Raw genomic sequence first — 12,469 nt, forward strand, 5'->3', positions numbered from 1 at the left:
ATTTTTGTGAACACATGTAAGGGTTTATTTATAGATTTTCAATTCTATTCCATTAATCTATATGTCTAGACTTATGGCAATAACATACTGTCATGATTATTATAGTTTTGTAAGTTTTGAAATTTAGAAGTATGAGTCCTCCAAATTTGTTCCTTTTTAAGATTTTTTTTGGCTATTCTAAGAACCTTGAATTTCCACATAAATTTTAGAATTAGTTTGTCAATTTTTTTTTTTTTTTTCATTTTTCTGAAGCTGGAAACAGGGAGAGACAGTCAGACAGACTCCCGCATGCGCCCGACCGGGATCCACCCGGCACGCCCACCAGGGGCGACGCTCTGCCCACCAGGGGGCGATGCTCTGCCCATCCTGGGCGTCGCCATGTTGCGACCAGAGCCACTCTAGCGCCTGGGGCAGAGGCCAAGGAGCCATCCCCAGCGCCCGGGCCATCTTTGCTCCAATGGAGCCTTGGCTGCGGGAGGGGAAGAGAGAGACAGAGAGGAAAGCGCGGCGGAGGGGTGGAGAAGCAAATGGGCGCTTCTCCTGTGTGCCCTGGCCGGGAATCGAACCCGGGTCCTCCGCACGCTAGGCCGACGCTCTACCGCTGAGCCAACCGGCCAGGGCGTTTGTCAATTTTTTAACAACAAAAAATAAGGCCATTGAGATTTGACAGGATTTGCATTGAACCTATAGATCGATTTGGGGACTATTGCCATCTTAACAATATTAAGTGTTCCAATACAGGATATCTTTCCATTTAATGTCTTTCAATAATGTTTTCTAGTTTTCAGTGTACAAGTCTTACACGTTTTTGTTAAATTCATTCTTAAGTATTTTCTTTTTTAAATGCTACTGTCAATGAAATTGTTTTCTAAATTTCATTTTGAATTGTTCAATACAATAATTTTTATTTATTGACCTTGTGTTCTTCAACCTCACTGAACGTGTTAGTTTTAATAGCTTTTTAGTGGATTCCATAAGATTTTCTGTATATCATATCATCTGCAAATAGAGATAGTTTTATTTCTTCCTTTTCTATTTGAATGCCTTTTATTTCCTTTCCTTACCTAATTGTCCTGACAAACATAATCTTTTAAAAGTAAATAATACAATGTCTTAAAAAGCAGTAAATGCAATGGAGAAAAGAAAAAGATTAACCAAGTAAGGGATTTGGGGAATACTGGGGGTTAGAGTTGCAATTTTTAATTGTTTCTCAATAAACAGGTGACATTTTGAAGAAAGACCTAAAGGAGGTAAAGGAGTTGACAAGTGGGAACAGTTAGGGCAAAGAGCCAAGGCAAGCATGTGACCGGCAGCAAGGCGAAGTCAGTCTTTTTGTTACTTAATCATGAAAGTGACATTCTAACACTTTTGCTGTATTCTGTTCATAGAAGCAAGTCACGAGGTACAGCCCACACTCGAGGTGGGGGATTATGCAGGAGCATGAGTACTGAGAGGCAGATCATTTGGGGCCACGGCAGAAGCCAACCACCACAAGCAGATCCAGTGCTATAAAATGGTTGAAAAAAAGCTAACATTTCATGAACTGGCATTTTTCCAGTGCATAATAATAATGAAAAACAGGTAAAATACTTATATCCAGGAAATGAACTTATCAATAAGGCTCTTTGTCAATACTTTTTTATATAAAGCTAACTCTCAATATGCTAAAATACTTAGGTGAAGAGAATCTCTCTCCTGTTGAGGGCTTTATTTAACTGAATGCATTAATTTTACTTGTAAACACCACATCTCAGTTGATAACTCTTTGAGAACAAGGACTCAATCTTTTTACAATACTCAGCACCAACATGGTTCTATGAAGTCATACTGCCATGTATTGTCTATGTGATTTAGGACAAGTCACTCAACCTCTCTGTGCCTTGTGTACTGCATATGTAAAATGCAAGTATTACTGTCCAACCCCCAGACTGCTGTGTTGGTTAAATGCAATACTGTATGTAAAGATACTGAGAACAGTATTTAGGCATCTGGCCCATCATAAGTCCTCCATCAAAAGTTATCATTATTACATTGTTTTTAAGGATATGCCCTAAAATAACTGAAGAAACAAAAGCATACCCTGGATGTGTGGAATAAAAAGATTAAACAAACCACTGCAGGAAATGTTCCATACAGGTGTTCTCTGTGTACCTGGCTCATAACAAGTGTTCAATAAATAGACATTATCATTATTACTACTATTTTATGGTGCCAATTATAATGACTGAAGGAATTTGTGTATGTTCCTTCTCATTTGCTCTGTTAAATCATAACTATTTTTCAAAATGGTCCTCAGTACACCTCCCCCTTGTATCATTCTGGATTTGCCATATCCGCTTTCAGTGTAAACAAAGCTTTACCTGTCATTTATCTGGGTAAGCAGAATTTGTCTTGCTATGTGCCTGTGTGCCCAGACTGCTAAGTTCTATTCTGGGGCCTTCTCCTGGCATGCTCTACTTCCTCCATTTGATGGTAGCATCTCAAGGGTGGGGCTACATGTTCCCCACCTATCAGCACCCCCCAACAGGACCTGACTGTTGGGCAAATGAGTTTGTAAAATATGACTTTTGAGTTGGCTCACTTTTATTGTTAAAAATGACACTGCCCATGTTAAGGGTGCTGCCCAAGTGAAACTGCTAATTACCTTCCTGTTTGGGAAGGGCTATTGTTATGCTAATGTGTGCTGGAGGAGGTGTCTTTGTGGGCCCAGGTAGTTTTTTAGAAGGAGGAAGAAGGAGAAAGGAAGAAAGAAGCCAAGATGGCAGATTGCTAAAGGAGAAACCAGTTTGTGCAGAGAGGAGAAGGGAGATGGGGACTGAGACTGGTGGGGGCCTCTGATTCTAGGAAAACTCAGATGTGTCAGTAGCTTTGTGAGCGCTGAAGGAGTGGAAGGGAAGTGTTTTCCCTCTGTGTGGGTTTATTCACCAGCCGGGGCAAGGCTAGAATAAAGGAATGGCCCACCATTTTTTGGCTCCAATGTTTCTTTACCATCTGCCTGAATCTAATGTGAACCTGCACCTGCATGGCCACGGTGATGGCCGCGGCTACTGGCCGTACACTGGCAGTCTACTCTGTACCCAACTGTGCACCACCCAATCCACATGCCATTCAGACCACAGGATCTCCCGGGGGCACTGCCTGCTACTGCACCTGGGAAATAACTGCATACCGCCAGCCAGAGGGCTACAGGAGGGCAGGAGGAGGGGGAAGAAATCAAGTAGACCCTGTATGGGCAAAGGCAAGTTGCATAGTCACATTAAATCTTACAAAGATTGACCGAGGCCGGGGTAACAGCTGCTTCCATGCCGCAGCCACCCACACAGCCATGCAGCTGAGCCATGGAGATTGGAACCCAGCTCTGCTTCAGTCCACCATGCCCTGGGGTGTGGCCACTCAATGGCAAGGGGAGTGTTTGTGAACGAAGTTAGTCCAAAGGAGAGGGGAGGAGTCTTGAGTCAGCCAGCACAGCTCTGTCAGGAGCTGTGTGGCTTCAGGCAGTTAATGCAACCTCTCTGATTCTCTCAGTTGTCAGATAACATCCACTGAGCACCTTCAGTGTACCAAGTATTATTCTTAACATTTGCATATATTTATTATTCAGTTCACAACCCAAATGGCAAGTATAATTATTGTATCTATTTTACTGTTGAGAAAACTGAGGCAAAGGGAGTAAGAAACTTACTCAAAATAGTTCAAAATTGGGACAGGCAAGATTTGAATTCATTACACACTTACACCCAGTAAAGCCCTAACCTCATGCATTGGTCGGAGTGGTCCAGAGAAGCAAAAGCAAGGGGGTGTATGGTAAGAGAGTTGTTGTAAGGAATTGGCTCAGGCAACTATGGAGGCTGACATGCCCAAAGATCTGTAGGGTAAGTCAGCAAGCTGGGGTTGTCGATGGTGTAGTTCCAGGCTGAAGGCCAGCAGGCTTCAGATCCAGGAAGAGCCAAGATTTCAGTTTGAGTGTGAAGATGTTGAAGAGAAAGAATTCTCTCTTACTCCATGGAAGGTAAGATTTTTTTGTCTTATTCAGGCCTTCAACTGATTGTATGAGACCCACTCACATTAGAGAGAACAATCAATTTCAGTGTTAAATCTTACTCAAAAACACTCTCACAGAAACACCGATAATAATGTTTGACCATAATCTGAACACCTGTGACCCAATCAGGTTGACATAAAATTAACCGTCATACCTCACGAGTTGTCATTTGCACATTAAATGAGACATGATAATGTTAAACTGGGTTTTTTTATTTGTTTAAAAAATAAAAAGGCTTAGCAAATGGTGATCAATAAGTGATAGCTAAAGAAGAAAAGAGGAAGATTAAGAAAAGATGACTCAGCATCAGGTGTCTATAAGTGAGTTTGGGGTCCAGGGTTTGGCATGGCTTTCAGTAGAAGTTTTCACTTGACTCCTTCTAACTAAGTGTGCAGCTTGGGGAGCCCTCCTGGACTGGGCAAATCCATGCAGGGGATCTAGAGTTCCAGTATTCAGTATTTGAAGGCCACGAAAGAAGAATCATCCATTCATTCAAACTGGATGTTCACTGGCATTTATTAAGCACTGCTCGCTGCCAGGTGATGTGCTGGAATATTATCATCTGTTCATCTCCTGTATCCTCACAGCACACTGGGTACAAGTCACTGTCCTTCCCACCTGGCAGACAGAGACACGGGAGCAGAGCGAGTTGGCATGGCTTACTGTGGATCTCTCAGCCAATACGTCATAGAGTCAACATCTAAATTCAGATCTAGCTCCCAAACTCGGTGCCCTCACTTCTGTGCCACTGGTGTCCACCTGGTTTGCAAGGATTTGGTGATGGCACCACAACTGAGGGGTAAGTTGTCTTGTCCTGAGATACCACCCACAAACTCACTTAGATCAAGACAAAATAATCATGCTGGGTCTCAAGTTTTGGAAATTGCCACTTGGGAAACTGCTTACTTGAGCAAACAAGAAAAGTGTCAGTTATTTCAGTAAGAACTACTTTTCTCATTCTGGTCCATCAGTTTATGGTCTGCCGTTATGAAGGAAGGAGATCTCTCAGGGAAACTTGTGGGAGAGGATAAATTTCCCCTCTTTCCCCTCTTTGATCGGCTGGCTGACCTAAGAATAAAATTGACATAGAGAGATTAACAAGAGAAAACAACCAAATTCATTATGTGTATACACGTGGGGACTCCATAAGAACATGAGATCCGAGGACAAATAGGTTAGTTGAGGCGACACGCCCTCTGGAGAAAGGAGGGTAGTGGTTTGGACTTCAACAGACAAGAAAGCAATTCACAAGTAGATGACAAGGAGCAGACGTATGGTAAACAAGTTCTAGCTGGGCCTTCTGGGCCACCCAGGAACAAGAGGACGCAGAGGGGAGTCCAATGGAACAGACTTGCCAGGCTCCTCCCTGCCTGCCACACTTAGTTCGTTTTATGCTAAGGTAATAACTCCTTCGTTTATGCAGGTTTTTCTATCTGAGTTCCTTCAGGCAGCTAAGGGGGAGGTAAAGGCTCTTCTTGAGTTCCTTTTGTCCTATAAGAAACTAGCTTAGAATCAATATTATCCCAAAAAAGACATATTCAGGAGTGGTAAACGCTGCTCCTCCTCAAGTCCAATCCCCGTTCCACATGCTTGCTCTATTGCAGGGTCAGGTGGACACTTTGGAGAGGTTGGTTGTCACCACAACTGTCATGAATGTCACCGGTTGCCTTGCCCCATGGAAGAGCTCTCTGAAAGAGGGATAACCGGTGCTCAGCCGCTCCCCGCGAGGCAGCCCTGCCAGGTCTGGAAGCCACTCTGCAGAGGTCCACGCCCTGCACAGGGAGGGAAAAGGAGTGTTGGGCAGATAAAATATATTATGCTCACTTTGTTAAAGATGGCGCTACCCACATGGAAGCCCGTTGCCCAGGTGATATTAATTGTCCTTCTTGCTTGGGATGGGCATGATTGTACTAATGAGTGTTGGGGGAGGGTTTTCGCGACAAAAGGTTTTAAAAGGAAGAGAGATCACATTGGAGGATACAGCCAGCCGGGGAAGAGTGATTATGTTTGTAAAGCCAGAAGCCACGGCCAGGGCCACTATCACAGCAGCCTCCTGGCCCATGCAGGTTCAGATTGGATTCGGACAGTCGGTTAAGAAACAATGGAGCCAAAAACTGATAGGCCATTTTCTTTAATTCTAGCTTGCACCTGGCGGGCAAGTAAAAACACACACTGGGCTCCAAAACCCACTCACATTCAGTGCTCACAAAGCCACTGACTTATCCGAGTTTCCTAGAATCAAAGGTTTCTAGCTCACCAGCCTTATTCTCCTCAGTTCCCCATCTCCTTCCTTATCCCAGATACAAACTCTACACAAACTGGCATCTCACTCAGCACTCCGCCATCTTGGCTGCTTCTCCTGGCCACATGGCCTCTTTCTGCTCTCTGCTCTGTTCCCTCTGCTCTCTCATACTAATCATCCCAGGAACCAAGAGAGCAAACTCTCGTTCTGCCTCCATTTTATATTGTAGCTTCACAACCTCTAATCTAGTATACAAAATAGGGAAGTCTCTAATACAAAGTCACTTCTCTGAGGCATGATTGGATTGTACCACCCCACATCAAAAAGGGTGGGAAAGGCTTAATCCCAAAACCAAGCCCCAGGCTACAAGGATTCTCAACACACATTAATATCACCTGGGTGACGGCCTCATGTGGGCAGTGCCATTTTTAACAAAGTGAGCATAATACATTTTATCTGCCCAACAATAAAGAGCCCATGCTGGAGGAGAGCAGAGAAGGAGCCCATGCTGGAGGAGAGCAGAGAAAGGCCACGTGGAGGAGAGGAGAAGCAGCCAAAATGGCGGAGTGCTAAAGGAGAAGCCAGTTTGTACAGAGAGAAGGAGATGGGGAACAGAGGTGAATAAAGCTGGTGAGGTAGAAAACTTTGATTCTAGGAAACTCGAATATGTCAGTGGCTTTGGGAGCCATGAATGGAAAGGGAAGTGTTTTCCTACTGTGTGTATTTCTTGCTCTTGGGTTGCAAGCTAGGATAAAGATGATGGCCCACCAGTTCTTGGCTCCGTTGTTTTATTACCATCTGTTCGAATCAAATGCGAACCTGCACGGGCCAGGAAGATGTGATGGTGGCCGTGGCTACTGGCTTTACAAGGAGGCACAGAGGGTCTTTGGTGGGGATTCCTAAAACCACAAGGGCTTTTAAAGAGAGACCTTTCAGGGGAAGGAAATGCAGATGGCCTGACCTGACAGCAGCCGCCCACTGACCCCCAGGTGTGAAGTGTTATCAGGGGGGTCTCTGTAGCCCTCTGGAGCACATCAAAAGAGCCTGGGGCCAGTTTAAACATTGGAACCAAGATAAGCAGAAGGCTAACAGCCCAATGCACCTCTCTTCCCCTGGGGTCAGTTCTATTTTCAGAGCCCTTCTGGGTCCAGTGAATGAACTCCAGCTGCACCCAGGGAGGCCCAGACCAGGGGCGAGGTCGTCTGCCGAAGGCCAGGTGCTATCTCCAGAAGCCTGTGTCTTGTCGTGTTCCTACAGCACACGGGTTAATGTTCCTGTGTAGCCAGGAGGACTCTTCAAGGATAATAAGCACAATATGAGCAGAGCTCCCTCCAGCTGCGCTCAGAGGGGACAGAACCACCACCAGGACTCACAGTCCGGGCGGCTCCAAGGAGGTCAGGAGTCCCAGGAGTTTCAGTTCTTTTGTCAGTTTTGGAGACATTTTCCCCCCAAAATCCTTCTGTTCAGCCCATCTTCAGCTGTGCACTGGCAGGACTTGTAAAGCTGAGTCGCATGAGCTTTAAGAATCCAGCTTCCTAATTTTTTCCAATTCCAAATATAAAACAAACCAAAGAAGCATTAAAATAATTTGAACTTCAAAGACTTTCTAATTCCTAGTGGCCACAATGAAATTAAATAAGAATCAGTCAACCCCCACTTCTCTTTCTCTCTCTTTCCTCTCTTATTTAAAAGAGGGTAACTGAATGCAAAAAAGAACACGGAGCCCATGCAACTCTAGGAAATGTTTGCACAAAGGTTCTTTAGCTTCTAACTAACATTTGCAACTAAGGATTAGTGGCACAGCCTCTTGTAATTACCGTTGTTTCCCCATTTGCGGCTATCTCCATGAGGCCAGTAAATCTTTAAATTACAGGCTGGCCACCCTGGAGAACTGAGACAGTCAGCCACATCTCTCAAAGACACTGCCCTGGGCAATTCCCGCCCTCCTGAGATGACTTGCTCGCCAGGGACAGGCCCGCCTGGGAGTGACTCCCAGACCTCACTGTGGCTTGGAAGTAAATAAAACCTGGGTGGGTGGCCTGGGACGCCCTGTACCCCTGTGACTAGGAGAGGTGGCTAGCTTGGACGGTCCCTGTCACGCCTCCCATAATCCCACTGTGGCTGGGACTACTGGCTGGGGACCTTGAGATAGACAAGGAGAGGACAGAGACCAGGAACTGAAAAGTGGAACATAGAAATCCTTGAAAAGAAGACTTTTGTCTCTTGAAATACTATTTCTCTCTATGGAGGATCACAACAGATAACTACAGAAGACATCTAGATTAATGAAACATGCCATTTATATACCCAGAAATCAAGATTTGACTTGAGCTCTAACCGTGGCCTTGATCATGACTTTAAGATGAGCATTTATAACAGATCTTCACAATGTATGCCTATTCTGGACTTCTAAAACATGTCAAAGTATTTAAAATCAAGTAACAAAGACCTATTGAATGTTGCTTGGGATGCCATCCTGGGTGATTTTTGAAATGAAACTCTTGGCTGACTTCTCACATACACACCTTCACAAGGACAAAGACACCACAAAGGACATTTTCCATTTTCTCTGGCAAGGCCTCTTAAACAGAAGCCCTTTTTGTTATTTCCCCCAGTGGTCTGAGGCCTTAAATACCACATTTAAATACATTAAGGCACAACCAAGACTGGGGAATATCAAGGGCTCTCATATGTGGGTTTCATGATTTCCTTTCTAGATTGCACTTCATTGAGCTTTTCAAATTTGGCTCTGGACACCTACAAAACCTGCTTCACTACTGCCTTTATCCATTCTACTAGTTACAAAAGCTCAGCAGCATGGGATTTTGCAGCGCCTTGGTATAAATACCATATCTGGGTCAAAGATTAAAACAATAATCCCCAAGCCATTTAGTACTACCAATGGCCTACTGTACAAATGGTCCATCTGTTCTACTCTTAGCTAGGGTCCTCCAGTTTCTCCACTGGACATCCTAATTTCCCCATATGTTCCTTTCAGCATTACCAGAAAAGATGGGTACCATGGGGTTCTGGCTGGCTGCGCATGTGCGTGTACGTGTGTATGTATGTGTGTGTGGTTGGGCATGGATCTCTGTCTTCTTCTGAAGAGAATGACCCAGAGCATTTGATGACTTGCCCAAAGCCACAGACCAAAGAAAAGGGGGTGGGGGGCAAAAAATCATAATGATTTCTCTCTGCTGATTTCCTCTGCTGTGACCAGAATGTGGGAGGTGTGAGGAGCATGTGCGGCCACAGCTGCATTTCCATTTCAGAGGAAGAGACATCCCTCAACCGAAGCAGCTGGCGCACTAGGTAAAAATTTTCTATACACAAGCAACAAGAAGTTCTGGGTTATAAGCCCTACACAGAGTGGGAAACCAAAAATAAATAAATGAATGAATAAATAAAATAAAGAAGGGAGGGAGAGAGGCAAGGGGAGGTAAAGAGAAGGAAAGGAGGAGGATGGATCAGACCGAGGTTGTGGAAAGCTACTTCTGCAAAGGAGATTGCGTTTTAGCTGCTCCAGGAGCTGTTGGGGAGGAAAGGGTCAGAGCCGAGGAAGAACTCACTCACCACCAGTGGTCAGTTTGGAATTGTTTACAGCGGGGAGTGCCCCCAGGGAACTTCGTTCTCTGCTATGCAGACTTCAAAGTGCCCATTAGACATTAACATACTGATCCCACCACCATTCCCACCCCCAACCTCAAGGAACACAGAGTTTGGATGGCAGTTTTCCATGGGGAAACTGAGGAAGAAAAAAATAAGACAGTGAAAGAATTGGGAATGTCCCCCCAAGGCTGCCACTAAAACCCATTGCTAACATTAGCCATCAAAGGTGCTGCCTCTGGTCATCAGCCAGCTGACTGTCATGCCCCAGTGTTTAATAGAGACAGTTCTCTTTGGGATCAGAGGTACAGGAAGTCCCAGGTGAATAATAAAAGCAGCAGTTTCCAGGTCATTTCCATTCGAGACAGGCAGTCTCAGTTGACCCTTACTAAAATCCTAAGGACTGGCAGCATCCTGCCATGGTCTTCCTGCTGGCACCCCAAATATGTGCATCCATTCAATGTTTGGATTCCCTCTTGCCTCCTATGGAGAAAAGACTGCTGGAAACCCAGACACCCTGTGGAGGGGACTGGTGCCAAGTCGTCTGGGGCCCCCTCCCCAGGGAAGCAGGAAGCACAGCCAGCCTTGTCACCATGCCCTAAAGTAGGATGGATTGCCCCGGTAAACCGATCCTCGCTAATGTAACCATAGGTGCTATTTCATATAAATACATCCACCCAGACATTTCCCACCAGTGCAGAGCCTTTCCCTGAAGCCAGCTCCGAGCGCCTCTGCCCCCTCCCCAGTCTGGAACCACCCGGGGTAATGACATGCTCAGAGTGGGGACCAGAGTGTGTTAAGTGTCTTTGTAATGGCAAATAGGGGGCCTCAAAAGCCTTCCTTTTCTTCATTTATCATTTTCTATAATGTACCTATCACACCCCTTGATTCTCTCCTCTTTGCCAAACTAAACAGTCTTAGTCTTGCTAATCTCTCCTCAGATGGAGACCGGGGCCATAAATCTAATCACCACAGAAAGAAGGCCTTCCCTGACCATGCCTTGGGCTCTCAGCACAGTGCCTACAAGGAAATGCACAGCAGATAATGGCCCAACCGCTGTCACAGAGTGCATTATAGAATGCAGATGTTATTACAATGCTGCGCCTGTTGTGAAGTTTCGACTGTAAATCCGCCAGCTTGCTAACGGGATAAAGGCCATTTAATTTGCTCATCAACCCCACCCTCTGTCCTCTTTATCCTTTGTCTTCATTGGCACATTGTCTTTGAAAATTTTGGGTGAAAATTGGAAAGAGAACTGGACACTGGCTTTGCTGGGATAACATGAAATTAAATCCTATTAGTTTCTTGAATCAATTTGAAAAGGTAAAAGGATGTCATGCCTACAGTTAAACATGTTGTCTATGTGCATTTTTTAAGTAATTGGATACCTTCTCAGACCCCCAGACCTGGTTTAACATCCCCCAGGTGAAATATTGAGGTGAACTGCCCATTCCCTTCTCCCTCCCCATCACCTGGGCATTGACAAGGGATGTCATGAACTTATTAATGTGGTTTTGTTTTTCAACAAATCACCATTTTTTTGTTGTTGTTGTTCTGCATTCAAAAAGTGAAAGGAACAGAACCTTTTTTATGTCTTAAAAAAAGAGCAAGAGGCCCTGGATGGTTTGCTCAACAGTAGAGCACTGACCTGGTGTGTAGAAGTCCTAGGTTCAATTCCTAGTCAGGGCACACAGGAAAAGCAACCATCCGCTTCTCCACCCCTCCCCCTCTTCCTTCTCTCTCTCTCTCTCTCTCTCTCTCTCTCTCTCTATCTCTCTTCTCTCTCTTCCCCTCTTGCAGCCATGGTTCAAATGAGCAAGTTGGCTCTGAGTGCTGAGGATGGCTCCATGGCCTCGCCTAAGGCACTAGAATAGCTTGGTTGCTGAGCAACAGAGCAGTGGTCCTAAGTGGGCAGAATATTGGCCCCAGACAGCCATTGCCGGGTGGATCCCAGTCAGGGTACATGCAGGAGTCTTGTCTCTCTGCCTCCCTGCCTCTTATTTGATCAAAGAAGAAGAAGAAGAAGAAGAAGAAGAAGAAGAAGAAGAAGAAGAAGAAGAAGCAGCAGCAGCAGCGGAGGAGAAAGAGGAGGAGGAGGGGAGGGGGAAGGGAGGGAGAGGGGAGGGGTAGAGAGGGGAGGGGAGGGGAGAAAGGGGAATGGGGGAAGAGGGGGAGGAACAGCAGGCTAGATCTCTGATGGTGCTTCTCTGGGCCCCTGGGAAGGTCTTTAAGGAAGGCACAGGCAATGAGAGCATCCCTTTGGGCCACCAAGAAAACCAAATGTTTTCTTTTACCCCTCGCTTCTCCCAATCTTCTTCAAGAGAGGAGAGTAGTTCCAAGAGACAGGTGATATTGGAAAATGAAAATATTAAGATCTTTGTTAGATCTTATGTTTTAAATGTCTGCTCAGGAGCAAAGAGCTGAGTTTGAACCTTGGGAGCCATCAGTTAGGTCCCCAACCCAAGCAGGAAATCACTTGACTCATCTCACCCAAGGCAGGGCCAGAGGAGACCCGAGAAACCGGCCAGAGCCACCGTCCCCACATGGCTCTGATTGCAGTCAGTAACCAGCCTAGGAAA

Source organism: Saccopteryx bilineata, chromosome 2, assembly GCF_036850765.1.
Source record: "Saccopteryx bilineata isolate mSacBil1 chromosome 2, mSacBil1_pri_phased_curated, whole genome shotgun sequence".
Lineage (NCBI taxonomy): Eukaryota > Metazoa > Chordata > Mammalia > Chiroptera > Emballonuridae > Saccopteryx > Saccopteryx bilineata.